The sequence below is a fragment of the Gracilinanus agilis genome, chromosome X (genome assembly GCF_016433145.1).
Source record: "Gracilinanus agilis isolate LMUSP501 chromosome X, AgileGrace, whole genome shotgun sequence".
NCBI classification, from domain to species: Eukaryota; Metazoa; Chordata; class Mammalia; order Didelphimorphia; family Didelphidae; genus Gracilinanus; species Gracilinanus agilis.
Genome location: NC_058136.1, coordinates 80,186,660 through 80,194,889, shown reverse-complemented (window position 1 = coordinate 80,194,889; position 8,230 = coordinate 80,186,660). Strand labels below are relative to the sequence as shown.

The 8,230-nt window shown below is 36.0% G+C and overlaps 1 pseudogene; it reads left to right on the top strand.

Moving 5' to 3' along the window:
* Positions 1-1,061: 1,061 nt before the first annotated feature.
* Positions 1,062-8,230, top strand: part of LOC123253811 — a 34,317-nt pseudogene continuing 27,148 nt past the window's right edge.

Below are 8,230 nucleotides of genomic sequence, written 5' to 3'. Positions count from 1 at the left end.
CTTTAGATTTTAAGTATAGAAATCCTTTCCCACCTTTTAATCTAACATAATTAAAGCTAAGTCCCTTTTACCTTGTTAGCCTGTTACTATACTCTGGTCTAGTGGAAGCTGGGTGTCAGTTAAGATCAACTGCCATTCCTGTGGAAATCCAGTAAACTCTGGTCTCTTCACCCTGGTCCAGTCTCTCATAAATCCTAGAGTGTGTTCCCCAAAATTACTTAGTTTATTGTAATATCCCTGGTGACCCCATTACCTCACTTATAATTTCCTACAGTTTGGCATTACCCAGATGGGTGGATAGAGAGACAGGAAGTGAACAGTTGGCCAGCTAGATTCATAGAGGAAGTAAGAGGGGCTTAAACATTCTGAGAGGGAGCTTAGCCATTGGGTGAGAGCTGAGAGTTCTCAACCAGTTGTGAGCTGCTCAGAGCTTCTCAGCCCCCACCAGAGGCCATTCATAAATCTCTGTGGATAGGGGAAAATACTATCAAGCTTGGTACTGCCCCAGAGAAAGGGATTTTCTTCATTTCTTTTGTGTTTTTTTGTTTTGTTCTCTGTTGCTGTGTTTAATTGCACTTGTATTTAATTAATTGTGTTTATTAATTGTTATTAGTCAGAATAATGGCTAATAATACAATAGATTTTGTGGTTAGCTGGTCTGTTTGGGGAATGATGGGCACAATGGTGGTCGAAGACTGGATAAACTATGTGTTTGTGATATTATGGAAAGGTATTCCTTACCTGTGGTTTAGAGTTATACCCAGGTATTTTAAAGGGATAATGGACTTCGAATTTGCACAACCGATTTTGACAATTAACATACTGGATCTATTATGTCACATGCCAGTTATGATTCTGACTGGTTATTTTGTATACAGGTTGAGGTGGATATTATATCATATTGGGTATTGTATTAAAATCATTGTGACTTGGTGTTTCAGGGATTCTGAAACCAAAAAAAAATGGTAAGATTATTGCAAATTAAGTTAGATAATTTAGAATTATGCATGCAAAATGGTTCTTTCTCTGGTCAATCCCTTGGTACTTCCCACACTGGCAACATGACTGAATATATGAACATGGGCATTTCTGGCAAAGGTGTTCTAGAACAGCAGGCTCAGAATAAGGCTGAAACCCCCATTAATCTTTTTCCTCTTTGCAATCTCCCAGTCATTCGCAACAAAGGTATATTTCACATCAAACAACATACTAGGTTCAGGTCTGAGGATGTAGAAAATCTGAAACATAAGATCCCCAATTTCCACGATGACTCTGGGAAATTCGTGAAGATCTTCAAAGCTTTTGTAAAACAACATGATCCAGACTTTGAGGATTGCTGGTATGTGTGAGGTGAGATCTTATCGGACCATGACAGAGCAAAGTTTGTAGATGAGACATGAAACATGGAGGGAATGACACCATGGCCTGTAGCTTTGGAGGAACTGGACCTGAATTCAGTTCCTACCTACCACATGTTGAAACAAGCGTGAAAGTCTCTTATTCATGTTCTAGAGAAGCATGCTAAGCGTCCTAATTCTTGGAGTAAATTTGAAAAGATCAGGCAGACAGCAGTAGAGACCCCTGCAACTTTTTTGGACAGAATCATTGAGGCAGCAGAAATGTATTTAAACATGAATATTCTAGAAAATAACACCATAGATTATGTTAAAAGGATTTTTGTGAGAAATTTGGTTCCCCAGGTAAAGAAATTTTTTATGGACAATTACTCTGATTGGGAATTGTTGAGCTTAGATGAATTGAAACAAAAAGCAACATATGTTTTTGCCCAAGAAAAGGACAGAGGTACTGATGACAAGGATACAATCATTGAAAATCTTAGGAAGAAATTACGGGAGGTAAATTCTCAACCTAATGAGAAGAAAATAAATGAAATCAAGGTGGTAGCAGCATTACAGGCAGCGTAAAAGAGAAATAATAATAATAATTATAAGATCCGTGGAGATTCAAACACTAGGAACCAGAGGCAGCAATCTTGTTATGTTTGTGGACGTATTTGGGCATTTTGCAAGGGACTGTACAGAAAGAGATCATATTGGCAGAGATACAATAATAAAAATGGAAATAATCAGTATAATAATAATTATGGTTACAGGGGAAATAATTGGAATAGTGGTTTTAATCAGGGAAATGGACAACAAAATGTATTCCAATGTCAGAATTCATGCTGTCAAGGTGCACAAGCTCCTAATTTGACAACGATGCAGGAATGTATTCGCATGGGAACTCGCCCCAAGTTCAGTCACCTTGTGCAGGGGAATGTTAATAATGGTAACATGAATGGAGGGACAGCTTATGAAGGTGTGCCCAAAGTTCAGAAGTGATTGATCAAGGTAATGGAACTAAAGTGAATGTTGATGAAATTCTAAGTGTTAAAGATGATGATAATGTAATTGTGAATAATAGAAATGGTGCACTTGGTGTTAATATTGATTTGATTGGTGACAATAAGAACTCAATTAATAATGGTAATGAGTTGATCAGTGTTAATTTAAATTAAATCAATGATAGTTTAATCAATGTGAATGATAATTTGATGAGAATTAATGATAATTTAAGTGGTATTAATGTGAAATTGTCTGAATTAACTACTAGTAATGGTGTAAATAGTACTTTAACCAATGTTAATGGTAATTTACCTACTGGTAGTAGTAATTTAATTAGTGCTGGTAATAATTTGATTACGATTGATGATGACTTATATGGTGTTGATAATAATTTGATTAATGTTGTAAATAATTGTAAGAAAAATAGAAATAGTGTTGTAAATGGTGTTAGAAGTTCTAGTAAGATTGGAATTAAGAAAAATAATAGAAATTGTGATTTTATTAAGGATAATTTGATTGTGAATAAGAACAATGATACCAGAATAGAGGTGAAAAGGACCAATGGTTTAAAATTCTGGGAAAATTCTGTAATTCTAGACGATGTTAACTTGGATGGACAGGAAATGGCTGAGCTTTGTTCTGATGTTGTTGTTTTAGCTCCTGTGATGGAAACTTTCCAACCTCCCAATAGTACTGAACCATATGTGTCTGTAAATATTGGAGACCAGATTTATGACCTTCTTGCTGATACTGGGGCCAGTAAATCCATTTTGCAAAGCTTTCCTGAAAATTGTAGAGCTTTTGGAACAATGGGTATGGTTGGTGCAACGGGTGTTACTCAGAAAGTACCTAAATTGCAACCAAAAATGGTGACCCTAAGACCACTTTCGGTGGAACATGCATTTTTGTGTGTTCCGGAATGTCCAATGAATCTGTTGGGAAGAGATCTGTTGTGTAAATTGAGAGCTACTATACAATGTACTGAATCTGGTGATATCTCTTTGCATCTTCCAGAGGAATCTTTGAAGGCCTTTCCATTGCTTTTCTTAGATTCTAAGAGTACAGAGGAAGATTTAGGTACTATCTATCCAGTACCTGAGGATATACCCAAGGATTTGTGGTCAAAATCATCCACAGATGTTGGGTTGCTAAAATCAGCTATTCCATTCAGGGTGAGGACAAAGGAAGAACCAGTTCCTTGTGTGCCTCAGTATCCCTTGACTAAGGAGGCGATAGAAGGTATTCCTCTGATTATTGAGTCCCTAATCCAACAGGGGATAATAATACCATGCCTTTCTGAGTACAATACACCAATTTTGCCTATAAAGAAGCCCAAACAGGATGAAAATGGCCGACCTGTTTACCAATTTATTCATGATATAAGAGTGGTAAATGATTATGTCATCAAGACACATCCAGTTGTCCCAAGTCCAGCTGCTATAATTTCTTCCATTCCATGTCAGGCTAGATATTTCACCATGGTAGATTTATGTTCTGTGTTTTTCTCGATACCAATTCATGAGGATTCTCAAAAGATCTTTGCTTTTACATGGGAAAAGACACAATGGACCTGGACTCATCTCCCACAGGGGTATACCGACTCACCAACTGAGTTTTCACAAATTCTAAATAGAGATCTGAAAACTATTAAGTTTAAAGAGAGAAAATTGGTGCATTTTGTGGATGATATTCTTTTGGTATCCCCAAATGCAAAGGTGCGTCTTAGGGACATCAAGATTCTTTTGCTTGAATTGTATAAACGAGGACATAAAATCTCAAAAGTGAAATTACAATTCGTTTTACCCAGGGTGCAATATCTCCGATTCATGTTATCAGAGGGTTCCAGAAGTATTACACAAAAGAGAATAGCTGACATACATAAATTGAGTGCACCTAAAACTAAGAAACAACTTAGAGCTATTCTTGGAACTACTGGTTTCTGTAGACAATGGATTCCTGGATATAGTACAGAACCAGAACCTCTGAAACTAAAGCCTGAACATCAATTAGCCTTAAATAAGCTGAAAGAAGCCATTCTATCTGAACCTGCATTAGGAATCCCAGACTATGAGAAACCTTTTCAGCTGTTTGTCAGTGAAACAAAAGGTATAGGTTCTGGTGTGTTGACACAGACTCTTGGACAAAGTTATCATCCAATTGGGTATTACAGCTGTCAGTTAGATGCAATAGCTGCGGGGACAGTACCCTGTCTAAGGGGGGTAGCAGCAGCAGCTGTGTTAGTCCAGAAGTCAGTTGATCTAGTTTTGGGATGTCCTTTGATGGTCTATTGTTCACATCAGATAGAAGCACTAATGAGGAAGTTCCGTACTCAAGCATATTCAGACCAATGGATAGCTAAGTATGAAATTATTCTCTTAGGTAGTGAGAATATCAAGTTGAAGAGATATAGCATACTTAATCCAGCTACTCTTCTTCCTGATTTACCAAATAACAGTGAGCAATTGCAGGAATATATTGAGGTAATAGATCTTGTGGCTATGCCTAGAATGGATTTAAAAGATACTCCACTCGAAAATCCAGACTGGGTATTATTCACAGATGGATCATCATATTTATGTAATTAGAATTAGATGTGCTGCAGTTGTCACAGAATTTGAGACACTGTGTTATGGCTCATTACCTAATAATCTTAGTGCTCAAGGTGCTGAATTGGTGACATTGAAGCAAGCCTGTCTTCTAGCTGAAGGTAAACGTGTGAATATTTACACAGACTCTCAATATACATTTTCTGTTTGCCATGCAACAGGAAAGGTCTGGAAAAAATGAGGTTTTATTACTGCATTGGGTAAACCATTCCTCATGCAGGAATAATAACTGAGTAGTTAGAGGCAATCCAGAAGCCAAAACAGTTGGCAGTAATTCATTGTAGGAGTCACACTCATGGTAGAGATTCAGTCTCTAAAGGAAATCATAGAGCTGATATCACTGTGAAGTATGCAGCCCAGAATGCTCCAATTTATGTGATGAATATTGATTGTAATGATCTAGAGAAAGCTTATGTAGACTCAGATATCGAGAAATGGAAGGATAAATTTGGAGCTAGGAAAGATCATAGGATATGGATTACTGATACAGGAAGACCATTGTTACCAAAAGACTTGTATACCTATTTGTGTCAAGCCATCCACACAAAAGGTCATTTTGGTACACAAGCTGTTGTGGATTCCATCAGGAGACAATGGATTGCTCCTGGAATAAGTACTGTTGCAAATAAGATCTGTAATAGCTGTCCAGTCTTCCAAAAGTTCAATCAGAGTGCATTCAGAAAGGTTTGGGTGGTACACCTTTAGCATATTGTCCATTTGAGAGTTTACAGATTGACTATATCTGTATGCCTAAAGCTGGAAGATACAAGTATTGTCTTGTGATAGTTGGTAGACTAACTAAATGGCCTGAAGCTTTTCCATCAAATACAAATACAGCTAGTTTTGTGGTGAAAGTGTTACTTAAGGAAATTGTGCCTTTAACCAGAGATTCAGAGAAGGGATCTCATTTCACTCAGGATATCCTTAGAAGAGTCTATGAGAGTCAAGGAATAACACCTAAATATCATGTTCCAAACCATTCGCAAAGTTCAGGTCAGATGGAGCGTATGAATAGGGAACTCAAGACTATGGTTGGGAAACTGTGCTGAAACTCATCTTAAATGGCCAGAGATTCTTCCCATAGCTTTGTTTTACCTACATATGAGACCAAGAGCGGATCTACATATATCATCATATGAGATGCTCTTTGGACATGCTCCACTACAAGCAAAAACTTGTAAGGCTGTTTATGCATCACTCTTAGGAGGTGACTGCCAAATTGCTTCATATTTAAGTGCTTTACAGCAGAGGCTAAGAGAATTACAAAATATGGGAATATTAATTCAATATGGTCTATTGGATTATTCTCTGCATAATTTTCAACCAGGTGATATGGTCTATGTGAAAAATTTTGCCAAAAAATCAGAAACAGAACAAAATTGGGTAGGTCCTTATACTTTTGTATTAGTTTGATCATCTTCTGTGAAAGTCTTATGTAGAGATTCGTCATATCATTGTTCGCATGTTAAATTAGCACATGGAATGGATAATGAAAATGTAGAGATTGTTAATAATGATGAAGAAGAAGAAGAAGAGATTGTGTAATTTGAGATCTTCAGTCAATTAGAGTCTGCAGTCAGAAAGTTCAGTAAGGAGAGGACCATTCCAGTGGAAGAGGACGTTTGGATGGAAGAGGACACAGATGAAGAGGATTCAGGATTTAGGATTTATAGACTTTGTATTAAGACTGATGAACTCATGAATTGAACTGATAAAACTGCATTTTCAATGATTTTCTTAAAGAAGAGGATTAATCATGTACAATTTGGATCAAATAGTTTGGAAGTATTTTGGATAATGTATATAGTATCACTACATACTCATATGCATCCAACATTGCACATAAAACTATCAAGAACTTCAATGGAGAGGAAAAGGAGAAGAGGAAAACCAAAAAGAGGAGAGATTTCCTAGAGGAATAGAACATCATAAGGAGAAAGAAGATCTTTAGGAGATCTGGAGTTTTGGTAGGTATCATGCATCCATCAGTAACATGTTGCAACACAAAATGGCAAAAAAACAACATAACAAATCACATACATAAGACACAAACATGTTAGGATACATTGTGTTCCTTATGGAATGAAGCAATGTATATAATACTAACAAAATTAGAATTAGTTATAGGATAAGTAAGTTCTAACAAAGATAGTTAGTTATTAACAAAGATTAGCTAGTTATTTAGATAGCTATAGCTAGACTAATACACAAATATCTTAGGGTTAGTTTAGAATAGTTTAGTGAAATAGATATGGTATTAGATTAGGTTAGAGGATAAGATAAGGTACTAATGTACATTACAGTGCAGATACAACAGATATAACAAAATAGCATTACATGAAGAACATATAACATATTACAGATCACATATCACAAATAATGTAAATATTTGTGTAAGTAGTATGTGTATATTGTAAACTGTATTATAGTGTAAGTATTGTAAATATGTAAAGGGTATACATATATATTTGATATGTATATATTATGTGTACATACACATGTATATGTATACCATACATGTATATTTCATGTATATATTATATGTATGTATCATGTGTGTATATATGTATAAATGTAAATTCTGTGAATACTTTGATATGATTGAGTTGCAAACATTCAAATATAATTTGCATAAGGGAGTTTAATGTTTTGTTTTACTTTGGATGTAAAGACTTATGCAACGTTATGTTAAAGTGTTTTTCCAAAATGGTTTGCATTTATTAGTTGGTAGGATATTTCTGTATTAGAATAGTTATGTTTGATGTTTGTTTTGACTTTTGTGTTGATATTTCATATTTGCTGTTGATTTTTTTTGGAAATTTTGCATTGTTACTTGTTTTACGCTTTGAACTATGTAACTGTTCAATATATTTATCCTTTTACCTTTCCTTGTCGAAATCCCTAGTGTAGAGTAGAGTAGGATAGTGTTAGATAGAATAGAGTTAGTGTACGTTGTTTGTTATTTTGGGTTAGAATTTTAGTTAGAATTTTAGTTGTAGTGCACAAATACCAAAATTTTGGTAATTTTGGCTTTGTGCAAAGGGGGGAACTGTTATGAGTAAGATTAGATTAGCTAGTTATTAGAAATTAAGATGTACCTAGCAGGAAGGAGCTGGAGCTGGGAATTCGAGGTTGGAATGAAGGAAGAGGAAGTCTGTCTGTGCCCTGAGTGTGGACTCCATTAGTGGTGGGCAAAACTGTTGCCAGCCTGGGAGACCTCAGAGCAGAGGACACCCTGCTTCCTGATTTCCCCTGGGATCCTGTGTGGTGTGGCATCTA